General features: G+C 45.1%; 1 protein-coding gene across 1 annotated transcript in view; it reads left to right on the top strand.

Annotated features, from left to right (window-relative positions):
* The window catches only part of LOC144115341 (uncharacterized), a 110,764-nt gene extending 97,436 nt beyond the window's left edge, over positions 1-13,328 (top strand). Inside the window, exon 5 of the transcript XR_013311367.1 lies at positions 13,191-13,328. The gene's annotated coding sequence lies outside the window, so the exon portion shown is untranslated. The remainder of the gene's footprint in view (positions 1-13,190) is intronic.
* The last annotated feature ends 1,130 nt before the right edge of the window (positions 13,329-14,458 follow it).

Raw genomic sequence — 14,458 nt, 5'->3', positions numbered from 1 at the left:
ATATTCTTTTGACAAACTTATTCTCTCGCAGAAGCAGTACCAATATGACGCCGTGAGCGACAAGGTCTGTTTATGCGCACCGCAATATCACCAACCGTCGTCAACCAAAGCAGCCAACCATGACAAGCTACGGCGCGGCAACACGCAGGCTACTAAAACAGCCCCATTTTCTTTCATTGTAGCAAATTTTAGAAGCATTATAAATAACCAATACCAGCTTTCCTCCTTCATCTATACTTGCGCTGCTGACGCCATTGTTGGAACAGAAACGTGGTTAATTCCTGAAATTGATAGCTCAGAACTTCAGATTTCGAACTCGTTTCCTATCTTTCGTAAAGACAGTGCAGATAAAAGAGGCGGTGGTGTCATGATAGCTGTGCGAAAAGACATACATACAACACTTATCACTGTAGATAGTGCACTTGAAATTTTGTGGGTCTCGCTCTTTGCCGTACTTTACGGTAGAAATCGGCGCATGTTACAGGCCGCCGGATTATTCCACTGACTTTGCTGCAGATTTAAACGATGTTTTAACGCCTGTTCAGAACAAGTACATGAACTCGCCTATTATCCTGGCCGGAGACCTTAACTTCCCATGCATCAGTTGGTCATGTGTTTCAAATGCTGATTCTAGTCAAGCCCGTGGGTCTGCTGATTTTCTCGGTTTGTTGCGTTTTTTTCAACTGACGCGGCGTGTTTCTTCAACGACAAGGGCTGACGCCATACTTGCTTTAGTCTTTAAAACTAACCCCGAACGTGGCTCTGTAACTGTACTTGAATGTATCAGTGGCCACCGTGTTGTTCACTGTGTGTTCCAGTCAGCCATTCCGAAAGTATCTGTATCTAAAAAAACTATTTATGATTTTGCTAAAGCAGACTTGAACCGCATTAATAATGACCTTGATACCTACTGTTATTCCTTCTAGTCTACATATTCTAATGAAAATATTTCTCAAAACTGGGTACTCTTGCGTGATATGTTGAAAAATTTGCAGGAGAAATACGTTCATAAAAGGTGGCTTTTAACGCCAGGGAAAATTGAATGGTTCACGAGAGATATCAAACGATGTCTAAAAAAAAAGAAACGCCCGTATGCGAAATCTGTGCGCACTGAAGCTCTCGTAGACTCGATCGCGTACCTGTGCTTTGCAAAGACATTCAAGCAAAAAATTGAAGAAACGAAAGATAAATTCTTTAATTATGACATGCCGAACTTCTTGAAGAAAAGCCCCAAAAAGTTTTTGACAGTGATTTCTCCTGCTACAAAAAAGGAACTCCCGCACTTTGTTTCTGCAGACGGTACCTCAATAGACAAAGCTGACATGTGCGATCATTTTAACTCATTTTTCTGCTGCATTTTTAACAAGAAAAGCCTTTGTCCAATGTAGGACATGTATCTAGCACTGAATGCACAACGCCCTGTATAAAAATACATTCCGAGGGCGTAGAGAGGGCTATTGAACGTTTGCCTACTGTTTCGAGCTCAGGCCCCGATGAAATCAGCACAAAAGTTTTAAAAGTTACAAAAACATACACATCACGTATCCTGGTACACATCTTTAAGCAATCACTTGATATGGCCGAGATTCCTGATGATTGGAAGCTTGCTCATGTGTTACCCATATTTAAAGGAGGGAAGGAATGTAACCTGAGTAACTATAGGCCAATATCTTTGACATCAGTTGTTTGTAAATTATTAGAACATGTTATATCATCACACATAATGAAATATATCACTGAGAATCATATCCTTTTTCCTAACCAACATGGATTTCAGCGCGGGCGTTCTTGTGAATCCCAACTGTTTGAACTGGCTGCAGACCTTCACTGCAATTTAGAACACACTGATGCCATTTTCATCGATTCTGCATAGGCATATGATCGTGTGCCCCATGATCGCCAGATATATGAAATGAACAGTATTAAGATAAATAATAAAGTTATGAAATGGATAGAAGAGTACCTCAACGACAGATTTCAATCAGTCATTACTAACGATGTGAAATCCTCTCCTTATGTCTGTAAAACCTGGTGTCCCCCAAGGATCTTTGCTTGGACCAACATTATTTTTAGTATACATAAATGATATTGCATCCAGCAGTACATCATCAATCAGATTGTTCACCGATGCTTGTGTAATTTACCGTTCAATCTGTAATCTCACTGTGTTATGTTACAGAACGACTTGTCTAAATTAGATAGATGGTGCTCTGAATGACAAATCACCATTAACAAAAAATAAACTTAAGGCGTTTTAGTACCCGCTGTCACGTTTTGGCAAACACCTACACCATCAGTAATACTGAAATAGAATCTGTTAAATATTTCAAATATTTAGGAGTGTACTTAACTCCTAATCTGTCCTGGAGCGCTCATATCAATCACGTTCTGACTGACACATATAAAGTTTTAGGTTTTATTCGTTGGCCAATTTGTAAAGCTAACAGAGATACACGACTAATCGCTTATACCATGTTGGTCAGACCGAAGTTTGAATAGGCGTCATTCATTTGGTGTCCTCATCAACAATACCTTATTAACAAATTAGAGAAACTGCAAAACAGGGCCAGTTGATTCAACGCGCGTCAGTACTCGCGTTCCTCAAGCGTCACCGTAATGAAAGAGAACCTTAACCTCCCCATGTTGGAAAGCAGACGTAAGACATCACGCCTTGCCTTTTTTCATAAATTATATTTTGACCCCACACCCTACTCCGTAGCGCTAATTAGGCCTGCCATGCGCACATTTCATCGACTTGTACAGAATAAAAAAATCTAGCCTCCGTTTGCGCGAACAGATGCAGTCAGATTTTCGTTTCTTCTCCTGGCGATAAGAGAATGGATTGCCCTACCCCAATCTGTAGTTAACACTATTGATCGCGACTAATTTCTTTCAGTACTAAAAATAGTGGGACATAGTAGGTGTGTAAGATTTATCTTTCGACCGGTTTGTTTTGCATTTTTGACGCTTTTGTGTTTTGTTTTCCTTTCTTCAACTTTTTGAGTAATTTGTATTCTATGCTTGCTTATTTTAATTCAGGCATATTGTATTTCTTATTGTTGACTGCTTAAACCTTTTTATGGTGTATTCCTGCATGGTCTTTAAGTGTTGTTTTATTACTATTGTAGTGTGTTCGTATTTCTTGTGTGATGTCCCCCTCTTCTCCCCTATGTAATGACCACATGGCCTTTAGGGCAAATAAATGAAAAAAAAGTATATCCCCCTACCAGGTGGTGCATGGCAGACAGGTCACCACGATGCTTGCCGCTATGATGCCTAGTCTGCGCGTTGAGGAAACTAGGAAACTAGCTAGACCCCGCATACAATACCGTACCGACGCTCATCTGTACAATCTTCATCGGTGTGACATCCATTTTCAACCTGCGGCCATGGTCTGGGTGCGAGGCCTCTGGAAAAAACTCAAGAAGCGATACTTCAGCCCATACATGATTATTCGCGTCGGTGAACTTATCAACGAGGTACTGCTCGACGGAACGCGGCAGTCATCCCGCCATTCAGCCCGCACTGAACCTGTGCACGCAGTCCGGCTTAAGGCGTATTACGCGCGATGATCGCATTAGCCCTTCATTTCCTACTGCCTTTTCTATCGGTCAGCAGGACGTGCCGGGCCGAGTTTGCTTTGCGCCGTGTGTTGTTTTCTTTTTGCTATCAGTTAAGCATCGGGACGATGCTTCTTTGAAAAGGTAGGCAGTGTGGCGACTGAAAGAGACAAAGGCGAAGAACGTTCGCTGCGTGCCGACAGCGACGTTGCTGTTGGCGGATGTGCCCGATCTCGTCTCCTTCTTTCACCTGTTCTCGCCGCGTGCCTCTACGTCAAGCCGTGACAATATACACCGTCAAAAGCAGAGAGTGGCGAAAAGAACAAGCACAAGGTGCTTGAAATAACAGGCGGATACGCAAGCAAACCTGAAGTCAAGCAGTTTATCGTGATGCGCTGCGTTCTATGTTTCAGACAGTGTACTGGGAAGTGCATTCTAATCGACAATTTTCCTTGCAAAAAATGTTTAAATACGTCAGGTCTCCCACTCATTGCCCTTATTTTTAGCCTATGTTCACGCCCTTATGATATATAATCTGTATCCAAGATGCATTGTGACCTGGAAAAAAATCCGGCAGATACACTTAGGACTGCTTACGTGTGGGAATGCAACAGCATTACTGTCTCTTAGTGCTTTGACACCCCCCCCCACACACACACACACAAACACGCGCGCGTCCGCATGTGACACCACCCGGACGCTTATGACTAACCGATACCTAAGCGTAGGCAAAGCCTACGCTTATATAACGCTGAACGTAAAAGCGCAAAAAACAAGGACGTAGAATAAGACACACAACACGAGCGCTCACTTCCAACTGATCTTTATTACATCCAAGAAACAGATTTTTATACTCTCGATAATGCCTGCAAGACATTACCATCGAGTGGTGAAAGATAGAAGACAGTCATCGAGCGTCACACTTGAATGATAAAAGATAGGACATCTCTTTTTGTGAGAGCAGAATTGACGGAGCACTTACACAGTCATCCCCAGCTCGCGCTATCTCCAACGCCTCAACAATTTCGCGCGTAATTTGACATTTGTTCCCGTAAAGGATATTGCACTTGTGATAAAGAGGACGACAACCCTCTTTTCCTTCTTTTCTTTTGCTTTTGCATTTTAGGCAATGAATGCTCATGTGCCCCCCTTTTTTATTGTTCACATCATAGTCGTGCTCACCCAATCGCTCATTTATGCATCTTCCCGTTTTTTCCTATATAATATTTACCACAGGATAATGGCACTTTGTAGACAACACGTTTCGTACATCTCGCGAGCGGCTTTTGATGCCTGATCTGCAACCAGTTTTTCCTGGGCTTTTCGATGTGCTAAGCTTGCATAGTGAACTCAGCTCATTTAGGGCAGAGAACAACACGCCAACGTTTACCCTGTTGACAATTTTTCTAAGACTGTGCGAAAGCTTATGTTTATAAGGAATGACTGCAAATTTCTTATCGACTTTTGTCTTTTCCGGCTCTTCCTGAGACTTGGCTTCCCATTTTTCCTTTTCGATAAGTCCTTCCACCACAGAAACCAGCACGTGCAACGGATAACCCACTTCCTGCAACTTGTTGGACTGCAGGAAAAGGCTTTCTTCAATTGCATGTTCGCATGACTTTTTTTATGCAGTTGACAAACCCTAAACGAGCTATGTTTCTTTTTATGAGCTTTGAATGCGCGGAATTGAAAGGTAAGGGCATTTTTCCATCCCGGGGATGATAAATCCAGCAAGTGTTGTCTTTTAAAAAAGTTAACTTGATGTCGAGAAAGCGTATGCTACCGTTCTCAGGAAGTTCATGCGTGACGACAAGTGGAGATAAGCTATGCTTAAAATGATCTAAAACGCTTCCTACCACTTCATCGAGGGCGATTGCAGTGGTGTCTAAAAAGATTAAAAAATCATCCACAAAACGAAAAACTATTAACACCCCTACATCTTCAAGGCAAGCAAAAAGCCTTCTGTCCCATTCAGCTAAAAATAGGTCATTTAACAAAGGAGCAACGCTAGACCCTCTACATATTCCTTGTATCTTCAAAAACAGGTCATCGCCGCACATTACAAAAGTGGAATTAAGATACGTACCTAATTGTTGACCTAAAGTGCGGTGAGGCGAAAGCCTTTAGCGCCGTGTTGCTGCTTGTGTCGCTAATGTGCGGTGAAGATGTTGATTAAAGACTACACAACTGTTCGCTTCACGACACTTTCGCTGTTGTTCATTAGCGCGCGCACGCTTGCTTGCTGGAGACACACGAGAGCGTTTAGGCGGCATCCTTCCAGATCGGCGTTCAAGAGGCGTCTGACAAGATTGCCTAGGGAGCGCTCCCATTGATCTCCTCTGGGTGGCTGGATGCCGCATTCCCGCTTTCCAAAGTGGGCGCAAGTGAAGCCACCGGAAGTTCGGAGGCATGTCCCGAAAGTTCGGTGTCTCCTGTGTGTTTCAATGCAAAAAGTCGCGCCTTTCGCCTTTCCGTCCTCAGTTTTTCGAGTTGTTTTCGTGTAACGTCTACTGTAATACCAAAGGAATAAGCAAGCTCAACGCTAGAAATATGTGCATTGCATGGGGAACCCTGTAATTTCAGAGAAATCGAAGAAAACAGGCATGCAGATCTCGCCATGCCGCGGAAAAGGGGCACGCGCATTAAACACTATTTTGTGATCTGGTTCTTGTCTTCAGAGCGTAATTAGGACAAGTAGTGGAATGACGATGAGGCTAGGCCATCTCAAAACCGAATTTTCGTGTAGCAAGAACAGGCGAACGTTGGCGCGGAAATCCTGACGCTCGAAGAGCCACTCGTTATACAGCTTGGTTAGTTGGTGGCGGACGATGTCTCTTCTCATGTATCGATGAGGTGATGTTTGTCGCTTTAGAGTGTCATTTACCTTCCGTACATGCTTCTAATCTAACTCCATAGCACAGCCACGTTTCAGCTGCACAGCACGAGACAAAGACAAACGACTGACAAGAAAGACGAGTGCTGCAGTGCACGTGACAAGCGCTGTTATAGAAGTCAACTGCACCAAGCATCACGAATAAAAGCCCATTCAGGCATAATTTGATGCATTAGGAAACAGTACATGATACACTCCGTAGAAAAAGCAGTGACATACCTTTTGAAGGCGCCAATATGAACCAGCAGAACACCGTCGGCACCTCACCAGATTTTGGTCTAAACATAACTCGGTAAGACGGTCACTGCGAAGTCGGCTGTCTGGTGAAGGTTACCACCTATTCTTTCTTAAGTTTATCCCCCATTGATGGTATAACTTAGGCTTAAAGCGCGACAATGTGCATCACAACAAAGAGCAGAGCTGGCGACGCTAGCGCAACGGGACGACACAGAGCTGAGCAGACGAAGCTCCTTACATGCTGTGTGTAGCGACGTCCTAGTCGTCTGCTAGTGTCGTCCAATTACGTTGCAATGGACCCTTATTTTTCAAACGCCTTTCCCGAGCACACTGCTGCTCTCCTCATGCAGCTGACGGCGCAACAGGTAGGCATTGTCATGAAAAAAAGACGAGAACGTCGAGAAGACAAAATGCTAAGTGTAAAACGAAAACTAAAACTCCCCAGGTGGTCGAAATTATTCCGGAGCCCTCCACTACGGCACCTATTTCTCTCTTCTTTCACTCCCTCCTCTATCCATTCCCTTACGGCGCGGTTCAGGTGTCCAACGATATATGAGACAGATACTGCGCCATTTCCTTTCCACCCAAAACCAATTATTATTATTAAAAACCGTGCCGAGGTCCGATTTCATGCACTTCCAAAGGCTCGATTCCGGGACATGCCACCCAAATTCCGGTGGCTTCGCTTTCGGTCGCCCGAGGCGGCATCCAGCCCGCTAGTGGAGATCAGTGAGCGCTCCTCTCGAACGATGGTGGCGCCGGTGAGTGACGTCACACGCATGCGCAGTAGGCTGAAGCGCAGGTGCATTATCTGCTGGCGCCTTGGGCATGCGCAGTGCCTTATAGTATACTGAGTTCCCTTTTACATCATACTACACCAACCCTAGTATTACTAATTAGCTAATTACTGATTTACAAGTTAACAAAGCGTAAATTAAACACTCACAAATCAACTAATTACTAATTAACTTCTTACTGCTTGTTAATTAACTTCTTACTTGTTGCTGTTTCATTGAATACTGATTAATATTTTACTGTGAGGGCACTTGACTGCTTAAATGGACGAATGCGAAAGCATGTGTTTTGAGGAAAGGAAAGGTTTTCGAGGAAAGGTCGCTCTAGCTCTCATATCTCGAAATCTCAGTGGACACCTTAACCACGCTTGGTCGACAGCTATAGTGTGACACTTTTCTGCGAACATCCCCGCTGGCGAGTCATGAGTCTATAAAGGCTTTCGCCTTAACATTCAGAGTGCACTTAAGACCGCCTACGTGCTGTGAAGGCTAAAGCATTAGTGTGTCAACATGAGCGTTCGACCTTGACGCAGGTTGCGCAATGGGAAATTCCGAAACAGTCGAACACTCGGTTTGAATACCTGTCGTCAGCTAGCCTCCAACCTTGCTAAGAGACGTGTGCAATTGGAAATCGTATGACACCACCCGCAACGGTGTACGACGAACGGTTGAGTCAGAATTTTGATTCGAAAATTGGTTTTTGAGGAAAGGAAATGACTTAGTAACTGTCTCACATCTCGATGGATACCACTACCGCGCCTTCAGAGTGAAGAGCCCAAGTCTGGGTAGGCACACAACTAAAGGTGCATATGTCGTCGGTGCGAATCCTTTTCGCAAGCTAACCTCTAAATTGACCAGCACATGTAAGCTGTATTCCAAGAGAAATAGTATGACACCACCAGGAACACTGTATGAAAAACGAACGGTTGCGTCACAATTTTGGTACGAATGTAGTCGAGAAAACTGGCGACACTTTTAGCTCAGCCATTGGTGGGTATATACAGAACGACATGTATATGACTGTCTGAAATTGCGGTGCTCGGCTTGCTCCCTGCATCCTACGGCCGCTTGATAACGTCACCCTACTTTTGTTGCCGTCGCTGGGATTCTCTGTACCATCTGCGAATGCACACACTAACACGCCGCCGGCATTTCTCGTAATGGGACTAGTAATGCTTACGCATGAAAACAGATGTGATATGTCATGTGAACAAATAATCTGTGATAACATTTAAAGGACGCTAGGAACTAAGAACCATAAGAATACAGAGCAATAATTGTACCATAAAAAGACATCATGGGTCTAGCAATTATAGAAGAACATTCCTTGCATTCCGTCCCCCCCCCAAAAAAAAAAATCATTTTTTGCCTAACTACATTCCACAGAAAAAAAAAACACTACAGCATCAATGAAAAAAGCTGTTTCCAGTAGCGATGGTCGCATCACGGTCTGATACCAGTCCGAGATTGTGCAGGGAAAAAAAATACATGTTAAACACTACAGTTTTACACCTTATAGTTCTCTAATTTTGTGTCTCGTCGTAACGACATATAATCGGGAGGAAGTAACTTAACACACCGTGTGGCTGTCCGAGAATAAAAAGGTTATGAAGAAATTTCAGCCTTGGTATCTTCTTGCGTTTCTGAAATGAAATCCAGCCAAGGCTCTCCTTAGCACATGCTACACTGAAATGCCTCGTGTAATTTCCGAGAATCTATCGAAGCGCTAAATTTTGCACTCGTTCTATTCATTGAATGTTATTTTTGAGCCATGTGTTTCGTTACAGGAGTAATCAAGTATGGACCTAATATATGTTGTTTACAATACCGTTTCAACTGCTGAAGGAAACCGCTTAGTATTACGGCGCAGGAAAATATCATGCGAATGCGCGTTTCGCAGCACGTAGAAGGCTGTCTAGCATAGGAGAAGTCCCGTCCAAGCAGCGACAGCTATGTCAACGTTGTCTACGTACACCTGCCTCTTACATGCGTTCGCCTACACATTGGACAAACGGGGAGGTGCGTAATTGACAGACTTCGCGAACACAAGACGTCAGCGACCGACAGTGGAAGAGGCCGCCTTCCAGAGCACGCTGCAAGTCGTAAAAGAAAGTCTTCGTATAGAGGGGCTACAATTCTGGCACGTGCCAAAACAAAGGCTCAGAGAGAAATAATCAAGGCGTTTCATGTCACAGAGTCCGGTGGCAAATGTGTTAACACTTCTTCAGTTTTTCTTGTGAACTAAGAATTAGCCTTCTCAAACAGACAAGTGCGATTTCGTTGTACAACTAGCTTGGATTACCTCAGCGTACATTACTGACGCTGCGTTCGCCTCGTGTAGTTTTGATCTTTGACTCTGCTTTGCTAAGACGCCTTTTATCCTGTTGACCGGCCGTTTGTTAAAATGTTTTTCTATTGTTTCGATTCTGACTTCTTTACAATGCTTTTGCTACGACCAGACGTTATCGCCATCCGTTGTCACGCACTTATTACTACGCTTACTCTTTGTATTTATAGGAACACTGCTGCTGTTTTGCTTTATTGGTGAATCTTGGCTGCCCATCATGCTTGGCGGCGGTGTTGATGATTTGAATCCCGAGCGTGTATTGTTTTCCTTTTTGCTCTGTTTTGTTTTCATATCGTCTTTTCGGCCTTCTCTGATCGCTCTCGCTGTTACAAATTTTGGCTGCTTTCTGAGAAATAAAACGGTTGGAAGCTGCGCTCTGTACACGTCATTTGTGTTCCTCGTTCGTCCTTGTCTTCTTTGCGCGCGTTTACATAATTTTAAAACATAAAGAATCCAACCACCAAATTGTATTCATTCGCTTCTGGCATTTTAATGTCCGACAGTAGTTATTGGTATAGTTATTGGCGGTTCAGTGCCATTGCTTAACGTCTTCTTGCTTCTTGATTGTACCTCGCTGCTGAAAGAAGCTTTGTTGGAGTTCCACAGAGCCGTGGCGAAAGAGCAGGCCGTGGAAGCGGCGACATGGAGCACGGAACAAACTGAATCTCCGCTGTGTATAGTGACGACGCACCGGGGCAATCAGTCTATTCTCGAGGTTAACCGACTTTTTGAGGATTTAAGTACAAATCTGATACAGTCTAGTCCCGCAGCACGATGCGAGCAAGAAGCTCCAGAAATAAATGTCGAAGTCGTTAAATTCAATCGGCAGTAAAAGTCTGAAGGAACTACAGCAGGCGACATTAAGTGGAACAATCGCAGCGCGCCCTTGGGGACAGCATGTTTCATATATAGTCTCACTTATCAAAGGAACCGTGCGCAGCCAAGCGTGCGTTGAACCTGTGACATACACAAAACTCACAAAGAAAGCGATAATACTGCACAATGCATAAACCTTAAAGAGAAGGGAAGGGACTTCTCGCAACTTGTTCACACAGGAGTGGAAGCGAGGAGCGCTCGCGATCCAACCATCACCCATCGGTTTGGATGGTTGACCAACGCAATCCCCAGCTTTATTTGCGCAATCACAAGACGCCGACAATGGTCGCGAGACACGGATAGGACACTTTGTGCGCGAATTAAGCCAATGATCAAGTGGCTGGTCTTGCTCGTCGTGTTCGGTGGCAGAGGAGCATGGTCAGCAGCGCATTCAGGGCAGGCAGCACATGGTGCGCCGCGCGGTTGTCGAGCGCGAGCGGGACCTTGCTTTTTTTCTTTTCGCCATGTTATGGTCGGCATCAACAGGCCACTTAGCGAACAAGTCGGTTAATGTTATCCCCAAACACCCTTTAAACTTATGACTAGAGGCACAATCGTCGCATTTGAAGGAAAAATGTTGCTCATCATCCAGACCTTTTTGCCGTGCCTGTGCGTAAGAAACTGTAGCAGCACTGTGCGCTGCGAGTCTTGCCAATGACAAAATGGCAGTTTGCGGCCACTGACATCCATGCTCGAGCGCAAAAGCATGGTAAAGTGAAGCTTACTGCACCTTTCACCAAAGCTAAGCGTCGCCTTTCAAGGCATGCGTTTTGGACGGCCGCATATGATACAAAGTTTCGTCGGGATTTCATCCCTCTCTTATTTTCTATTGCTTTCCTGGGTCGCCGTGTTCTTTCCGTATGAAAGGGGGAAGGCGGTGTCACGGAGGAGGAGAAAGAAACACATTTAAGTATAGTGTGCTTGTTTGTCTTCCTGAGTGGAGTCCTCAGTGCAGGGCTCCGCGATCCTGCAGGCCCACTAGAGCAGCTGTCGCTGGTCTTGCGGGTCTGGGAAACGCACGTCGGACAGCGCACCCGCAACAAGACGGGGCTTTCAACATTGGGGACGAGTTTACCCTAGTCGCGGGGCCACAGTTGTTTCTTGTATCTGAAAGGCAGTGCCATTGACTCTTTAACTGCACAGATACAGGAGAGGCCTTTGTCCTGTAGTGGGCGTTGTCAAGCTGATGATGATGATGATGATGATGTCAGTGCCCCAATACACTTTTTGATGTTAGCGCCGACCTCTTTCGTAATAAGCAAGCGTTCAATATAACTGCGGCCGTTATATGTGAGCTAGACTGTAAAACAGGTTCCTCGGCGGCGACCCGCGGCGCCAAGTTGCGCGGACCACCATCCGTGAAAGGTGGTTCACATGCAAGCGAACTGGCGAACAGAGCGAACAGCGGCGCTGCGCTGTGAAGCGGTTCGCGAGCTTTCGTGCGAAAACCAATGTTGCGAAAACCAATGTTGCTGCAAAAGATGTGCGGCTTCAACCGGTTTTGGTGGCCTGCAAACAAAATGAAAGCGTGCCATATAAGCATTATTTTGTCATTTATTTTTACAGTTTATATAAATCAATATAAATATTGCGTATTAAGCATTAAACAGCACTTTATACAATTTCTTTCCCAAACAAAAGTTTGTGCGTGCGGCGTACAAACTCGCGTGGCAACGCCGGGCCGCCATTGGCTGAGATGCGGTGCTGCCGCGTCGCCGCCGCGAAAATTTCCAACTTGCCCGAACCTTGCCGCTCCAGCCGCTGGTGTTTCCTCCGCCGCTTGAGAGAGGGTGTATGCGCCGCGGCGGCGGAGTTCGCGAGCGGTTCGCTTGCATGTGAAACGGGCTTGAGGCTCAGCGGCGGCAGATTGCTGTGCGCGCTGCCCAAGCCGAACGGCAGAGCCGCCTCCGCTCGAAACTGCGTGTTCCGTATGGAGTGGCCTGCGGTTCAAGTAACGCGTCAGTTGTGCTCATCAGATTTCGCATTACCGATAAGTGTAATCGGCGGTCAATTTTTAACATGATGGCGTCAAGGAGCTCGTGTCGCATAAAATCCGGCGTCGTCAACCGTGAGCGAAAAATCCACGAAAAACACCCAGAGAAGCAACTTACGAGGCAGGTGGCCTTCATAGCTCACGTAACACTTGTGGCTTCATCACAACCTGCCCACCTGATTGTGAGCAAACTGGACACCGTGGCAGGTGGCAGTGAAATTAACGACTGGTCACGAGAGGTTGCTCGGGAAGAGCAACTTGAGTCGCACAAGCCCCACCGGTGGCAGCAACTTTACCTGCCATCTCAAGGCAGTGGCGCATTGCTTAACCGCTGTGCCGCTACGCCAGGAGTGGTATAAGGACTCGCAGCGATATATAAAGGCTAAGAGAGAATGACCAATTCTCGATATATGAACATTAACCCATTAAAGTTATCGCGTTATACCCTCAAAGCGGAGCTTCAGTGTCCCCTCTATTTTTTTCTTTCCAGAAACCGTAAGTGGAGCGCCAGGACACGATGAGAGGTGGCACTCTGCGTGCGCAAACAACTTTCTCGTTGAAGGCAGCAAATTAATGGATCAGCTGGGTTCGGAACCCACAGAGGTCGTGGTTCGAATCGCACCGGTGGCATGTGGTCGGTTTGTCTTTCTACTACTTTCTAATCCATTATCTTACAGTGATAGAATATTTACACTCATTTCCGATTTATCAATACCACAAATTAAAAAAGATACAAACACTCCCCTATACTTCTTTGTTTCGATGACTGTTGGTTTCCTTTGTATGTGATAGAAGGGTGAGAGTTCGGACAAGTTTCTGGTGGCACGAACATAAGGCGCGAGCCCTCAATACAAGACGGCACCAATTTAACGTTTCTTTTTCACAATGCCAAAGGGAGGCTCCTGAAGTGTACTTTTTAAGCGTCAGAAATTTTTGGAAGAATATTTGCTCTAAAAAGGTGTGTCCGTTTGTGTGGAAGTCCCCGAGTTGGGGTAGTGGCAGGTAAGTTGCGGCGCCATCTGACAGGTTGGGGGGGGGGGGGGAGGTCATGGACGAAAACTGCCATAGAAGACGGCGGTGACCTGACTGTGGTCCGGACAGAATCGAGCGATGCTTGTCCGTAGCCGGTCCGTTGTCGCTCTTTCACGAAGGAAACGTCATCGCTATGGCATAAGTGCTGGCCGTCATTTCAGGTTCTCAAAGCTGTACAGTCTATAACAACATTTTTCTGGAAAGGAGTTACCGATTATCAGTAATAAAGCATAGAAAAAGTAATTGAATTAACTGGAACGTTACTATGTGAAAAAAATCGTTTAATTGCAAAATTACAAGGTAATGTATTTTATTACAAGTAATCAGTTACTTGTGACCCGTTGGTTACGACTCTGCATGGTTAGTATTAATGCACAGAGGTGATAGTGAAAGGCAGCTAAAATCATGCTAGCTTCGTGTTGAAGAGAGTTCGGGCCAGAGGCTATGAATACCGGAAAGCACTTGACTACTTACGCACTTTTAATGCGAAAGCAATTTTTTCTTTTATTTTTAATTTTATTTTTCTCACCGTCCTTTCTAATAACACACCTCTTTGGCACACAGTCGTAAGACAACGCATATACTAAGTTCACCTTTCTTTGCCAAGAACCAAAGCGGTTTGGCAGGTTCTTTTGCGGCTGCCTCATTGAATATTATTGTATTGTTATTTTGCTCTGCTGCTGATGTCTATTTTTTTACCCTGAGCAGGTAATAAAGAAAAACTTC

Source organism: Amblyomma americanum, chromosome 1, assembly GCF_052857255.1.
Source record: "Amblyomma americanum isolate KBUSLIRL-KWMA chromosome 1, ASM5285725v1, whole genome shotgun sequence".
In the NCBI taxonomy this organism is placed as follows: Eukaryota; Metazoa; Arthropoda; class Arachnida; order Ixodida; family Ixodidae; genus Amblyomma; species Amblyomma americanum.
This window is presented reverse-complemented; position numbering and strand designations above follow the sequence as displayed.